This window comes from Acinonyx jubatus, chromosome A1 (assembly GCF_027475565.1).
Source record: "Acinonyx jubatus isolate Ajub_Pintada_27869175 chromosome A1, VMU_Ajub_asm_v1.0, whole genome shotgun sequence".
Lineage (NCBI taxonomy): Eukaryota > Metazoa > Chordata > Mammalia > Carnivora > Felidae > Acinonyx > Acinonyx jubatus.
The window spans coordinates 26,656,036-26,672,579 of NC_069380.1; positions in this window are offsets into that span (position 1 = coordinate 26,656,036).

A 16,544-nucleotide genomic window follows, 5' to 3' on the forward strand; every position below is an offset into this window, starting at 1 on the left:
AAGAAGTCCTGTCAATTTTTCAAAGTGGGTATTTCATGTCTCACAGTATCCTCGAGAAGGCCGGGTCAGCCATAGGTTACTGGCTCAGGAGCTGACTTGGACCTTTGTCTTGCTGGCTTCTTGCACTTCTTTCTTTCTTTCTTTCTTTCTTTTTTTTTTTTTTAAGCTAAATTGTCATTTCTTAGCCTTCCTCCTGCCCAGTCTGGGATTTCCTTTCCCCTCAGCTCTGCCTCCTGTGTTCTCTGTCTCATCATCCTATTTTATTTCTTTCACAGCACTAATCGCTGTTGGAAATTATTTTATTTATTGACCTGTTTAGCGTCTCTGTCTCTTACCCCTGGGACACAAGCTCCAAGAGAACAGAAGCCAGCCATGACTCCCGGGTTTACTGTTGTTTTCTGTAGCACATAGAACGGTGCCTGGCCTATGGGAGGTGCTCCATAAATTCATTTAGTGAATCAATAAATGAATTAGGGGGTAAATATGGGCTGTTCTGTTGCTTAATCCCACAGGATAGTGCCCATAAACTGGGTAGCAGTCTTTTCCTGATAGAAAAATCCAAAGGGATTATATTAGTTTTCTTATTGTTGTACTAACAGGTTATCATAAACTTACTGACCTAAGTGTGCAGGTTTATTATCATAAAGTTCTGGAAGTCAGAAGTCCAACATAAGGGGGATGGGGCTAACGTCAAGGTCAGCAAGGCTGCATTTCTTCCTGGAGGCTCCAGAGAAAAATTGTTGTTGTTGTTTTTGTTTTGTTTTGTTTTGTTTTGTTTTGCATTTTTCAGTTTCTAGAAGTCATCTACATTCCCTGGTTTGGGACCCCTTTCCATCCTCAAAGCCAGCCACGGAGTTGAGTCTTTGTCATCCTGCCATCTCTCCGATTCTCTACAGATAGGGGCTGAGGACTCGCATGATTGAATTGAGCTTACTTAAATTGAGCTTAATCTGGGAAAACCTCTTATCCCAATGTGCCTGATGTGAATCACCCCTGTAAAGTCCCCTTTGCCATACAAACTAACATATGCAGGTTCCAGGGAACAAACTGTGGGCATGTGGACCTCTTGCAGAGAGAGGAGGTGTCTTTGTTCTGCCTACCACGTGGATTCACTCACAGAAGAGGCAGAGAGATGATCTCATTTTTCTCTGAGAATATATATCGTGAACCCAAGAGTTCCCGACTCATTTATTCATTCAACAAATACGTGTGGAGCTTGTCACATTTTCCTTGTCACTTTTGTTTCTGGTGGTAGAGTGGGCCAGGCTAGGCTGCTGTTTTGTCGGGTGGGGCAAGGACACCCTGGAGAAGTTCACGTGAAGGTAGAACCAGGCCTGACAGTCGGAGATTGGGTTGCTAACCAGAATGGGGTAGGTGTGTCCAAAGGGGACTCAGAGCAGCAGTAGTGATGACAGTGGTAACAGATAACGCTGGTGACAGATAACATTTATTGTGTACAGGCCTGTTTGGAGTAATTTACTTCATTTATGTAATCCTTACCACAATTCTGTGAGTGAGGTACTGTTGTTATCCCCATTTTACAGATGATGAAACTAAGGCACAAATAGGTCAAGTAAGTTGTCTAAAACCACGCAACTACTAAGCGACTGAGCCAGGATTCCAAATTCCGGGCCATCTAGCTTCTAGATCCTGCTCCCTAACCACCGTCCTCTCCTGCCTGTCATGGAGCCAATCAAAGAGGGGCGGAAGGAGCCCACGAGAGGCCAAAGTTGGGTGCTGGGGATCAGAGCCTCAGTCGTTGCACAGACGTGCGCACTTGGTTGTTATTTGCACCTCATGTTTTCTGCCTTGGAAACATAGGAAAGACCCCACTGTGTGTCAGGCATGGCCACTTGCGGCGGGGACATGTGAAGAAGGATCTGTGCTCAGGAGGATGCAGAAGCTAGCAGCTCACAGGCATTCACCGTAAGGGGCCGCTGAGGGAGACATTGGCTACTCTGCAGCTTGCTGAACCATCTGCTGAGCTTCTGGGTCTCATGAAGTACGGGGACTGGAATGGTACAGAGGAGCAAGTCAAGAAGCCCCGAGTCTGTGTGTCCACTTGATCGGTCACCAGATCTAGGTCTGGGTCAACTCATTGAGCCTCTGTGAAGAAAAAAAATACAGTCTTTTTTTGCCTACATCTCTAGAGTGAGAGAAAGATCAAATTATTACTGTGAAGTACTCTGTAAATATTGGTTGTTAATGTCCACGTGCCTGAGCAACAAGGTGAGGAAAAGAGGTATGTCTGAGTGCCCCCAAATGGTGTCTGGTTTCCTGGGGGCAAACCAGAGAGTGCGAGCAAGAGAGGACATCTTCCCGTGGCCTCTGTGAGAGAGGCTGATTGATGGCAGGGATTTACAGGTCACCCTATGAAAGCATGCCATCGATCAGGGAGCAAGAAGGGTGTCTTGTCTTTACTGTACAGACTCACAGTCCTGATGGCTCTGATGACCCAAAGGTGGTCACCGGAAGGGAAAGCCTTCTCTGCTTGTGTCCACCCACCCCCTTCATGTTAGTAGCTACAGTGTGGCCAGATGGCCCCAAGAATTTCTCACATGAAAGTGGAATTTTTTAGTAGGTTTGATGTAACTGAGCACAAACGACAGCTGTGAGTTCCAGACTTCAGAGGGAGGTGCAAAAATTTACCTTGGAGTTAGTGAGCCTCTTAAAATACGTATTCAAATAATCAGTAATACACAACTGTCAAGAGTTGCAAAGGCTTTTAGATTTACCCTGCTCGTAAGCTAATAGGTTAGGCTGCAACAGTTTTACACCTGCTGGCAGAAGACATGAAACTCCCAGGTCAGACACACAGGATTTTATTCCTCATGGTGCAACTTCCTGTTACCATTGGTTTCCTTTGTCCCCCAGCCCCAAGGGGACAGTGCAGAGCAGGCCTAGGTGGGTCTGTGTCTGTGTCACAGCCGAGGAACACAGAGTTTGGGAAATCACCAATCTTATAAAGAGGTACTGGCATGCTTGCTCAGCCTTTATTATCCTGGTCAGGAAACAAATCTGTCCTGTCCTGGAGGGAGACACTATCTTCGTCTTTCGTCTTTTCCTTGTGATGTTTGCTTCACAAACATCCTTGAAAAGATAGTCTGGAATAAAAGCTGTCATAAGACATGTAGCAAAGCCTCCCATTAGAAACGAATACGTAATCTGCTGAATTCCTAATAGTGACCTATGGAAAGTATTTGTCTTTAAATATACAGTATTGTATCAGTGAGTGGATATAGTCTGAATTTTGTTTAAGAAAAGAATCCATTTCTAATTCTTTTCACTTAGTGAGTTCTACTCAATATTTTAGGATAGTGATCCAGCCATACTTGTTGCTTAAATAATTGCCGTGGAGTTCAGGACTTCTAATGAATTGGTAATTAAATGATATTTTAATTAAAAGTTGTTTACATGGAGTGTGCAGAGGGCTTATGGTTGATTGTCTCTCTGACCAACTTTGGTTACAGGAGCAACTAAAGTAAGAATTTTATGTTTTGACCGTGGATAATACTGATAGGAATTTATGCAAAGATTTTTGCTTAGAGTAACACGTGCTTTTTCTGTGATTTTAGTGATAAGTTTTCTAGGCAAATTCTTATTGGGAGAATTATCATTTGTACAAGTTTCTTTATATTTGATTTTTTTAAATTCCCCAAATGTATTCAATTTCATACATGGTCATGCTTAAAAATTGTAGGCCTATCATTGCCTACTTAGTATGTAGTCAGGGATAAATTGAGCCCCAATGATTTGGATAATCCAGGAGATCATTAAACTTTGAATATTTTTAGGTTTAAACTTGATAAAAGGACCCACATGGTACTGAAAGTGTCAGGAAATTCAAGGACCCACATTCTGCCTGGGAGTTGGCATAGTGCTATGAACATGGCTTTAAATGCAGCTGGATCTGGATTGAACTCCAGCTCTTGCTAATTCCTAATTCTGTAATTTACGTAAAATGTCTGTGCCTCAATTTCCTCATCTGAAAATTGTGCACAGTGACTGCTGCTTTGTGGGGTGGTTGTGCAGCCTAAATGAGATGAGTTATTCAAAGCTGATATATTTCTTTAATAATGTAAAGGGAATGTTGGAAGTCAGTTCAGGACCATTACAAAGTTTTTTTTTTTTTGATTACTTTCAGCTTGGGTGAAGCTTTAAATTCATAGTTAAATTCCTTCTCCAAAGTACTCATTTACTGTCTATTATTTTTCTAGTTATCTAGGTGCATTGGGGAATTAAAATCATGCTTTAAAAATCATCCCATGGATATCAAAAGCTCATCAGTTGCTAGATGCTAATGGGAAAGTCAAGAATCTGCTCCAACTTATTATTGCAGGCATACACAGAACTACCTAGGGAAAAGCAAGGGTTGGCTTAAATTCCCAGAATAAGATGCTTTGCAGATTTCAAAATATGTCACTCACTATAAAATTAATTCAATTATTTACCAGCCACACACATACTAATCAGGTTTGAAAGTACGAAAGACCACAGGCAAGAATGGACAGTTACCTTTCTATTACCCATGCTAGTGTTACGAAATAAGGACAGCTCACATGTGCGCAGTGCCCTCAGTTTTGTGGGAAATCAGGAGCTGAATATTTAAAAAACTAATTACAATTAATTAAGATGACTACAAGAGCTGTGACAGTTTGGGGTTCTATTTTTATCGATTTAATCAATCTCTCCCATGAAAAGTAGGAGAGATATTTTGGATTTGACAAACAACTTAAGAGCTTTGCAGCGGGGACGGAATGAGAAAGCGCAATGAGCAGAGAGTGTTAAGTAAAGTTCTTTACGTTTTAAAACAAGCAGCTACTACCTTCAGAATATAAAGGCGGCCAAGACTGAAGCGATAAGGAGAAAGAGAGGGGAAAGTTGGTGTATCACCAGATGGGATGATGGAAGATAAATGATAAATGATTACACCTGCCTCCTCCCAGTGTGTAAATTACTCACAGCTACCGTGCAGAAAAAAGCACTATGATGAATGACAACAGCTTTAATACCAAATGTGTGTGTGTGTACCATGGTCCCCCCTCATCTGCAGGGGATACATTCCAAGACCCCAGTGGATGCCTAAAACCCCAGAGGGTACCAAATCCTACACACGTATATAATGTTTTTCCCATTCATACATACCTGCGATAGTGTTTAGTTTATGAATGAGGCGCAATGAGAGATTAACAACAATAATAAAATAGAACAATCACAACAATCTACTGTAATACATGGTATATGAATATGGTTTCTCTCAAAGTATTTTACGATATTAGACTCCCCCTTTTTTTCTTGGGATGCTGTGAGACGGTGAATGCCTACGTGATGAGATGAAGTGAGGTGAGTGGCGTTCGCACCGTGATGCAGCCTTAGGCTACTAATGACCTTCTGATGATACGTCAGAGGGAGGACCTTCTGCTTCAGTTACCACAAGTAACTGAAACCATAGAAAGCAGAAAGGCAGGTGGGGGGAATTGTCGTATTTAGCCAGCGTGTCTTCAGGTTATGCATAAAATGTTAAGGGTTTTACTTAGTAGAGATGGGGCTAAATATTTACTTCTGGCTAATTAACATATTACCATATGCCTAAACTTTTGAAATGGTAGCTGTTCTAAAGGTGACAAATGGACAATTTGCAAGATATATCAAAACTAGCCTCAGCCGGATGTTAATTAATGGAAGTAAATGGATGATGACACTATTTCTATTTAGTCCAACTCCTATGAAACAAACACCTACCCTGGGCGGGGAGCTGCGCTGGCTCCGTAGAAACTAAGCTGTTCATGATCATCAGCGTCTCTCCCCAGAATGTAGGCACCTGCAGGCCTTGGCATCCCATGTGAGATGGGGTTTCTGAATCTAACCCTTGCCCTCAGGAGCAGGAAAATGTGCACATTGGTGAGACAGGACACGTGCACACATTTAAATCTGTTTGGGTCAACAGTTTTTCTTTGTCTACAAATAAATGGTTTGAGTTCATTTTTCAAGGTATGTTTTCCCTACATAATTATAACTGTTTTACTTTGAAACACAGTGCAATTGGAGTATTTCTTCCTTTCCATATTCTACTTATATTTTTTATTTGCCTTGGACTGTGCATGATCATGGACACAAATATCCTGCGCCTTTTAGTACAAACGCAGCGGTAGCATAAATGAAGACGTAGAATGCCAGCTCAAGTGGAGGAAGTTCAGACTCTGGGCTCTATTAGACAGGAAAATGGATATTCCAATAAATAGGGTTGTTGAGGCTACAGCAAGTTATCTGCACAAAGCTGCAGGGTCAGCATTTTTTAGATGGTATCAGGGATGAGTAGTTAATTAAGTAAAGGCATCCAATCCCAGTGGAGTCTTGGGGAAATGAGGTCGATACTTTCTTCTCCTTGAACATGGGGCCAAATTGGTCTTTTGATTCTATTGTAGTCATCTCTTGGGTGCTTCTGCCCTAAGATCTGCTTCTATCCCTTTGAAAATCTTTTTTGTTGAGATGACCTTAGTGTTAGTGACACCCATAGGCTAGATTTAATTGCTTTTCTAAAAATACCATCTTTTCCCCCCAATAATTCCTTCAGTTCACAATTAATTAAAGCATAATGTGTTGGAAACTTTCTTGTTTAAAGTCTACCTATTCTTTACCTTATTGACTTATTTATTTACCACAAATGGCCAATTCTAAATGGGTAGTATTTCTTTCAGCTTCCAGCTCCTAGCTTTTCTTCTGATATTGATTAAATTTTGAGGTATTTAAAGCAAACAGACCTATAGAGGTAGATAAAACTCTGTGTGTGTGTGTGTGTGTCTCTGTGTGTGTGTAGGCATGTTGTTATCCTTTTCTAAAAAAACTATAAGTAGAGGCAAGAACTTTTGAAATTGGAGGCTGAATTGCATAGTGATTATTAGCATATGTAAATTTGGACAAGTTTGTAAGTAATTCTCTAATCTTTTTTGTTTACTCATCTGTAAAATTAGGAGAATAGTATCTAAATGGTCTAGTTGTGTATTAAAAATTGAAAAGCATTTAAAATAGTGCCTAGTACACAGTAAGTGCTCAACAATAAATATTATCATTGTGATCATTATAATTCTGGTCATTTTTATCTTGATTATTTGTATTTTAGGGATTTGTCAACTTTTTAATTTGAGATACTTAAAAGGCACATGAGACTTCTTGTAAAAAGTGTTCTATTACTGATAGTGTCTTTAATTTTGATTGAATTGATTTAAATCACACAATGGTCACAGGGACTCAAGGGCCTTGATGCGGGACTATGTTATACCTTTATGTACATCATCTCTGGAATAGCACTGTATTCACAGCAGGTGCTCAACAAATTTGGACAATGATCTGGGTCTGGATTTAGTTCTTGTTTCTTACTAGCTTGGGGGTTACTGGGTTCACCTTTCTGGACTCAGGATCTCTGAGGTCCGAAAGCCAGATCTGGAGGCAGAAAGACTTGAGATATGAATTCCAGTTCTGCTGAGATCAAGTCCAAGGTACCTGGGGTTTCCTGATCAAACATCCCACCAAGTCTCTATTCTTTCAATATTTGTTCAACAGTATTTAATGGAGGCACAGGGGAATGATTTTCAGTAATAAAAATACAATATATTAACAGATTCGCTGATTTGTTTATTTTCTCTGGCCCAGGCAGGATCAATGATCTGTAGGTAAAAATATTGAAAGGTGAAAGGTTTTCTGTTTTAGTTTTTCTTGATTTTACTTTAGACTGAGCATGTGTGTGTTTTCTAGATCAAATAAGTAATAGGGAGGCATATTAAATGATTTACATTTTAGATAATAAAATATCTCACTTGCTTCAGTCAAAGAACACCACTCGTGCTGATTTGATCTCAGAATTTTAGCAGGCAGTGAGGGTGGGTTACTCCAAGATACACTGACAATTTGGGGCAAGTTTTCTTTGGTGGGTGGGTGAGTGGGTGGAAACAAACTTTTTTCCTACTTGAGAGTGCTGTGATTTTTTTTTAAAGATTTATTTATCCATAATGAGAAAGAGCAGGGGAGGGGCAGAGAGAGAGGGAGAGAAGGAGAATCCCAAGCAAGCTCTGTGCTAACAGCGAGGAGCCCCACAATATTGGGCTCATCCCAGGAGCCATGAGAGCATGACCTGAGCAGAGAGCAGGAGTTGGATGTTTAACCAACTAAGCCACACAGGAGCCCTGGAGAGTGCTGTTTTTATATTTTGCTAGTTACATGGATTGCCTGATGAAATTTGAGTTGCTTGGTGCCTATTACTCCAGTAACATTTTAGCATTCCAAAGAAGTTGGCTCCTAGGGAATTGGCTTCCTGCCCTGAGGCTGATTTGCCTCTGGCCCTGCCACTTACCAACTGCTTGGTTTAGGGCAGTTGTTTTCACCTCTCTGAGCCTGGGTACCATCATCCTTAAAGGGCAAGACAGTGAGAATGGAGGAAAAGAAGGCACACCAGCCAAGTTTCTTCTCTATGTTAAGCGCAAGCTTTCCTAGACCGCCTGTACCCTTGCTTTCTCCCCTTTGGCCAGGACGGAATCACGTGACCACTGCTTGTGGAAGGGTAACCACTGCTTGCTGGAGAAGCAATTATTGCACTTCTCTGTTTATTTTAGCGGCTGTCACTGCCCCACATTTTCCTCTTTTTCAAGGAAAAAGGTGGGGGGCGGGTGTTGACTGGTGGTATTAGGCCATCATCAAACTGCTTCTGGGGATTTCTCTGTGTTAGAAGTACTGTGATGTTAAGCATCTAGCAGAACCTTGAGGTAGAAAAACATGGCGGAGATCATGTATTTTCTCATGTACAGGAGTTTACAGATTGCTAGACACAATACAGTTTTTAAAATTTAGAGGAGAACATACGCTCAATGTAAATATCATTTGAAGATGTATCTCATTTCCAAAAACATTAAAATGTGAAAAAAGCATGCATCATGGAATTGAGGAGCTGTGGAGGTAGATGGGATTAGGATGAACCTGAAAATTTAATTCATTTTCCTTAGAAACATGACATTTTTAAGTAGTGAATAACATAATGCATGGATTCAACTATTCAGAGATAAAAACGGATATTCTTTGTAGAGAGTGTATATGCCGCTTTGAGTATAATAATTTTTGGAAAGTATTTTAAGAAGAATTTTGCAAGACTGCCAAAATATGTTATAATTTTATGCTTATATATTTTATAATTATATCAAAAATAACAATAAAAATTTTTTCCTTATTCAAAACAGCATTGAAGAATTTCTAAGTCGCTTATAGATGTAAAGGGCATTTTAAAAAACATAAAAACAAAAACCATGCTGGATTAGATTCCTAATCTGCCGTAGGATATATTATGGGAGGGTACTGTTATTAACCACAGTGGTCAACGCTTGCTCCTAACTCAGACTGTCTGGATCAACGCAGTTTGTTTTTGGTTTAATTAAGAGATCAGTGAATGAGTATGAAAGGAAGGAATCAAGTATTGGTGATCTAAGACTAATACCAATCTATCTTCAACGTAACTCTTTTTAAGAAAATATTGGCTTATAGGGATGCCTGGGTGTCTCAGTTGGTTTAGCATCCAACTCTTGATTTTGGCTCAGGTCATGATCTCATGGCTCGTGGATTCGAGCACTGCTTCGTGCTGAGAATGCCGAGCCCACTTGGGATTCTCTCTCTACCCTACTGTCTCTCCCTCCCCAAGATAAAATAAATAAACTTAAAAAAAAATAAAGAAAATATTGGGTTCTTAACAATTGTATACAATAGCCAGTTTGTTCTCTGTAATTAATTTTACCTAATTTCTCAAACCTTTTCCCTTTGTGCAAGAGTTTGTATATGACAGTTTTTGTGGTGAATGTGTTGATTTTCATGCCAACCCTGTGCTGTCTATAGTTCTAAAGAGGTACCAATATTCCTAAATAAAGCTAAAAATCCAAATGTGTAGATAGTTGTATTCTGAACTGGAAGCCTTAATGAGTTAATAATGTAATGCTAGCCATCAGTGGTTTTAAAATCCAATATTCAGATCTGTTGCACATAAAATACATAGCGTTCTTTATTCTTTAGTTTTTTTAAATGGTTTGAATGTATATGGCCTGTATACCCCCCACCCCCCCACGTAGTTTTCACATATAAAATATGTGAAAGCATATTTTTTTCATATAAAAATATATTTTAACAGATTGTGAAACTTGGAACATAAAATATGTAACTTTTAGATTCAGCTAAGCAATAATGCTGGGAGACATATGGGTCAAAACAAATAGCCATTTGCACAACACAGATTTAAACTTCTTTGGTTAGGTTGGCAAAGAAGTTTATTAGGTTAGAAATCAGTTCCTCCAGTTATAGTCTTTGCTAAAAGGCGGTGGATTTGAAGAAACTTACTCTGAATTAGGGGGTCAAATATTACAGGTTTCTGAAAAAAGACCCCAGACACTTACGATGATAGTGTGAGTTAATTCTGTTTCCCCGGGTGAGGTCTCACTGTGAGAACACAATGCACCACTTTGGCTGAGACGCTGTTTCCAATAAATATGGAAATTATGGCTTCCAGTGCTGTGGCCTGGTATGAAATCTCATGGGAAATAACTTGAAACTATGTGACAGGTTTAAAACTAATTCCTACCCCCCTCTCTGAAGTAACCCACCTATATTTACAAGATGTACCATTATTTCGTGGCCATCCAGAAAGATGAGCAAATGCAGTGCTGTTTTGTAGAATGAAACCGTGGGGATAAAAATCTCCTAGTCCATATATATCCTTGTTAGTGCATGGCTTGAATCAAGTAGGCTCTGATTTCATGGCCTGTGCTTCTGTAAATCCAAGAGTTGCTCTTTGACCCTTCTTCCTGTTCTTTCTTGGGCTTTCTCTAATGACTCTCAGCAGAGAATTATGATTGGGGTTTTTCCCTTTGCCAAATGAGGATGGTTTTGTCATGATGGGTTTCAAACTACACCCGCATCCTCAACCTCGTGAGATCCTGGCTGGACAAAGGTGAAATGTGCCTGCCATTTTCAGATCTATTTCTTGAGGAACCATTAGAGAGACTTATTATGCTGTAAATAGAGGGGGAGGCTTTTATCAAGAGTGGGGAGAAACAGGACATGAAGAGTGTCTTTGGACATCTATATAGATAAAGCAGAGACCCTCAGTGAGTATTCGTTAGTGCTGTTCTTAAATGACTCGAATTCAAATGTGGCCCAGTAAAGTCAGAAGAACCTAATCTATACATGCTCTGAAACCGCCTCCTGCTTTCTTGGTGTCTGAGACTAGGAAGGGCTATGGGTGGGGCTGGCCCCTCCTGCATGTTTGTGGCCAGTGGAGCTTCAGGGGCAAAGGCTTGTGGATGTGCTGTTGATTTTCTTTTTCTCCTTTAGGGACCGGTATTTCTGAGCATCCTCCTTAACTTCCTGTGTCGCCTGTGGTAGATTGTTCTCTTTAAATCGGGCTACTGCAGTTGAAAGAGACATAAGAGATTAACCCTGCTTTTTGTTCATTTCTAACCAAAGGGAGAGGAACTTTGTGAAGATTTAGTAGATTAATAAAAATGAATACTTGTGTGCAATATCTTGAGCTCTTGGGAAGTTGGTTCTGAATAAATTTAAGGTCTGAGTGTCGTGCCGATGTTGGGATTCCATGACCAATGAGGGGCTATGAGATGAGTACACTGGGCTTTATGAAGTAGTGTTCCCAACAGCTTATGCTGTTCTCCACAAAATTAGATCCATATAATAGTTCCCCCTCCCGCGCCCCTTGCTTTCCAGTCTTCCCCCTCTGGTGCCACGACCGTGGTGAAATAATGACTGAATTAGGCCTGGGAAATTCTTCATGTAGCCATTCAGGGCACTGCTGGCCTGGGAGAGGCTCCTGAATGTCAGGTCTTCCCTTGCATTTCAAGTAGCATTGACCCAAGGGCAGTCTTCCCTGGAGACCTGGGGGAAACCCACACTAGGAAACTTGGGTCTGGCAGAGAAGTCTTTCTGATTGGGTTGCACTGGCCACCTATTGTGGGGGCCTATTGCTGCAATTCATAGGGGGACGGGATGCTTTGTGGTGCCCATCTGTCATACCCAGGCAACCCCCACATTCTGCATGCATCTAAGACCAACCTCTCTCTTTTCTGCCCCCATATGAGAGCCAGCACGGTTTAGTTGCTCAGGAATACCATAGTTGTGCCTGGCCAGCCAAGGGGAGACAGGACTGATGGCCCCAAACTGTGGGGCAAAGCCAGTCCTGATATACCAGCTGTTGTCCCAGGAACAGCTGACCGGGGCACCGAAGAGTGAGAGAAAATTGCACGTCGCGAGGATTAACACGATTTATTTCATTATTAGTCTTGTAGGGTTGTGGTGTGCTTGTTACTAAGTCTACTTTTCAAAGGACTTCAGCGAAGGAAGCTGGAATGTTCCGAACATCCATTTTGGAGTGTGATTATTTCCTTTCAATTTGTTGAGTAAGTAGGAATGTCACAATGTAGGCTAATTTTCACCAAGAGAATATTTGTAATAGGCGCCTCATACTAAACATTCATTGGTTTCAATGAGAGTTTCTGAGGTGGCCATGGAGACTGTTGGGAGGAGAAAACTGAAGTCCTGGAGGGTTAAGTGATGATGCTCAGAGTTAGTGCATTACACTGGGGCCTGGACGGACTGCAGCAGCCTGGTAGCCTGAGCCGCTGGCCTGTCTGCTCTTCCGTGGTCTTCTTTCCACAATTCCACGAAGCAGTTGTCAGTCACAGACTTTAAACGCAAAATTTCTCCTTTGAGAAGATTCTATCATTTGAAATGGGATGTGATGTTATGCTACTATTAACAAAAGAAACTTTTATAGTGTTTGCTCTGTGTCACTCCGACTTGCATGACCCTGGGTATGGTTCCCAGTTCCCAGGATTCAGTGTCAGCTCATTAGATATTAACCCTTCTGATGCCTCTTGGTAACAGCAAACCATCTGTGCCTGGCTTCCTGAATTTCAGGCAGCTTGCATGTGTTCCGGGTCAGAACTCTCTTCTTAGTCAATCATTTGGTCCCCTTCATAGGAATGAACCCCTACTTAACTCCACCGGCTGCCCTGGTGGCTATGCTGGGGCTATGCTAGCCCACAGTGCAGACCGGTGACAGTGCCTTTCAGCATCCCCATCGACAGATAAGTGTCTGCTGACCATTGCCGGGGGAGGGGGGCTTCCAAGGACTACCCACTGTCCTGGGTCCTGAACCCCCTAGTTTCCTTTTTGCCCCGAATGGAGGTCAGAGTGACCTCCAGTAGGTTTTGCCTACGCCAGCACACGTGCGCGCACACACGTGTGCGCGCACACACACACACACACACACACTGGTTCCCACTGCAAGTCTAGTGCAAAGTTCCCTCCTTTGCTGCCTTATCTTGCTCTGAGTAGCTGACAAGATCAAACAAAACCCTGAGATATATCAGATTTCACTGATACTGGATAATTTTAAACACCCACTTCTCACATGTAGAAATTTTAGGAAGTATATGAACAGAACATGTATTTCTACATCTAAAGTAAAAAGTGGAAAATACCCTTCTGGCACATTTATCTCCGTCAAACCTCAGACCAAAACAAAACAAAACATATATTCCATCTTTTTATATTATCGTTTTTCCTATGTTTTTTTCTTACTGGGGACATCACTGTAAGCCAGGTTGTTAATTCAATTGCGACTTTGTTTTTTTATAGTGGCCATTTGTTCAAACAAAGAAATGCTTATCGGTGGAAATGATAACTGTGATAAATTGCCTCAGCTTTCATGCTTACCTACTATTTTCTGGTGGCACTAAATTCCAGTTTTAAGTCCAGAAAAAATTAAGCTGAATGTCTTTTCCAGGAGAGATTCCATTTCCTACGGATAATTTATAGAGGTTTTTTTTTTTCTCTTGTACCCCCTCTTGGATTCTGTCCTTTTCACCACTTTGCAGGTATTAATCCCCTATTTATGCCCCGCTGTCTACCTTTATTTCCACTCAGATTTCAGCCTCTTTGTGCCCCTTAATTCTTCCACTCATTCCTTTTCCTCCCCTTGCTTCTGATCTTGAGAGCAGCTACCACAATCCTTCCCCTGTTCTTCCGTACCCACAGGCAATAAATGTGTATTTGGTCCTTGCAAGAATTAATACCCCAGAGAGCCACCAAGCTTGATTAGTAAGTGGCAGATACACTCACCCTAGTGCAGAAAAGTGCTCTTGTGCTTATGTTTGTATACATACACCTTCTGTATGTATGGCCTCTTTTGTCCTCTAGGGTTGTTATGCTGTGTTTTGGGCTTTACTTTTATTTACAAAATAGCATGTTTATAGTATCATCTGGCTGATAGGCCCTGAAGTAGCCTCTCCCAACTTTCCGTTTATTTATTTTTTTAATTTTTTAATGTTTATTTTTGAGAGACTGAGAGACAACGAGAAGGCGAGTGGGGGAGGGGCAGAGAGGGAGGGAGACACAGAATCTGAAGCAGGCTCCAGGCTCTGAGCTGTCAGCACAGAGCCCGACATGGGGCTCAAACTCATGGCCCACAAGATCATGACCTGAGCTGAAGTCGGACGTTTAACCAGCTGAGCCACCCAGGCGCCCCCATCAACTTTCCATTTAAGTACCCATGGTGACACAGAAAAATATAAAAACAAAATACCAGTGGAAAAAAAAGACTGATAGCCTTTTGCAGGTTTCCTAGAGGAATTTCCACTGATTGTAAGGCTGAGGGAGCTACATTGAGAATAAAAACCATTGGCCAGTATTGGGTCTGTCTCCTGTAGGTCATGGCTTTCTGACGTGTACAAAATAACCTAAACACATCTTCTCGTCTACGTGAATTTTTTCCTATCTTCGTAGACTACACTTCCTTGTTTAGCGGTGGTGCTGTAGGGAAACAGTAAAATCCATCCCCGGAGGTAAAGTCCCCTCCCTGCTCTAACACACTGTCAAGACTCTGTAGGTGAAGGCAGAAAGAGCTCATCTAGCATTGAGTGCCTGGATTGTGGCTTTTTGGGTATTATTTGTTTGATGGGGCTTTGGGGTAGAGAACTATGCAATGATAGGGCGAAAAAAAATCTCACCTCAGTTACTTAGGGTAGTCTGCAATGAATGCTAATTAAATACCCAAGGTGTCCAGACCAACTTGTACCAGAGCAGAGGAACCATAGAGGGTTCAGAAAGTACCACCCAAGGGGCATCACCAACCTGGAGTTACATGTATTTATCTGTTGGCCAACTCCAAGTCGGGTTAACTTTCTCCCAGTTCAAGAGTGAACAAACACAAAGACTACCCAAAAGGTTAGGTGATATTAATAAAAGGAGAAGGTAATATTAATAATGAATATGTGTTGCTTTAAAATTTTTTTCTGTAAAATACACAAGTTGTACATGAACATAAGCATGCAATAGATACCTAAAATAATATAGAAATACTTAGGTTAAAAATTACAATCTCTTGGGGAGCCTTGGCAGCTCAGTTGGTTCAAGTGTTGGACTCTTGACTTCAGCTCAGGTCATGATCTCATGGTTGTGAGATCGAGGGCTGGCAGTGCAGAGCCTGCCTGGCATTCTATCTGCCCCTTCCCCGCTCGTGTGCACCAGTACTCTCTATCCCTCTCTCAAAATAAATAAAGAAACATTAAAAAAATTATAATCCCTTTTTACTCCCTAACCTCACCTACCTCCCTAGAAGTAAATATGATTGCTCTTTTAGTGTCTGTCTGACTAAATACTCTTTATACATATACATACTACCCATGTACCTACACACACAAAGACAGAGATTTTAAAATATAAGTAGCTTTATGTTGGTCATATTGCTCTGAAACTTTTTTTTTATTTAATAATATATCTCAGAGATTTTGTTCCATATTATTACATATAGGTATACTTTGTTCTTTTTAATAGCTATGCAACATTCCATTGTATGCATACTCCATAGTTGACTTTACCACTCACCTATTGTAACTGGACTTTTATGTGGATTCCATTAGGGGATTATTGCAAGCGATGGCACAATGACCTGCCTTGTATATTTGTGTACACATGTGTAAGACTGTCTATGGGACAAGTTCCTAGAAGGGGAATTGTTGGATCGAGGAGTATGCACATATTGCATTTTGATAGACACAAATTTCCTCTAAAAAGCTACCAATTTCCTTTTTCATTGACGCTCTATGAAAATGCTCATTTTCCCCATATTTACACTAGCACTGGACATTATCAGACTTCAAAATCTGTATCTACTCGTTATGCTATGGCTAGTAGTAAACGCGAATGCCTTTTTATGTGTATACCAGTATAGACATCTTTAATAATCACAAAATTTAAATCTTATGTTTAAAATATAAGCAGATTTTCTTTTGAAACTTGAATTATTGATCCTAAAATTCATTTAGAAGAATAAATGGGTGAACTGGTTAAAATTTTGAGGGGAAAAAAATCAATGGCACCAGAGGACAGAATATTCAGGGTACTCAATTCTCTTGCAGGAAACAGTCTAAGAATCCACAAACAGTACAGTGGCACCCTAGAAGTTCTGTAAAATACCCTATATATGAAATAATTTAGTATATGAT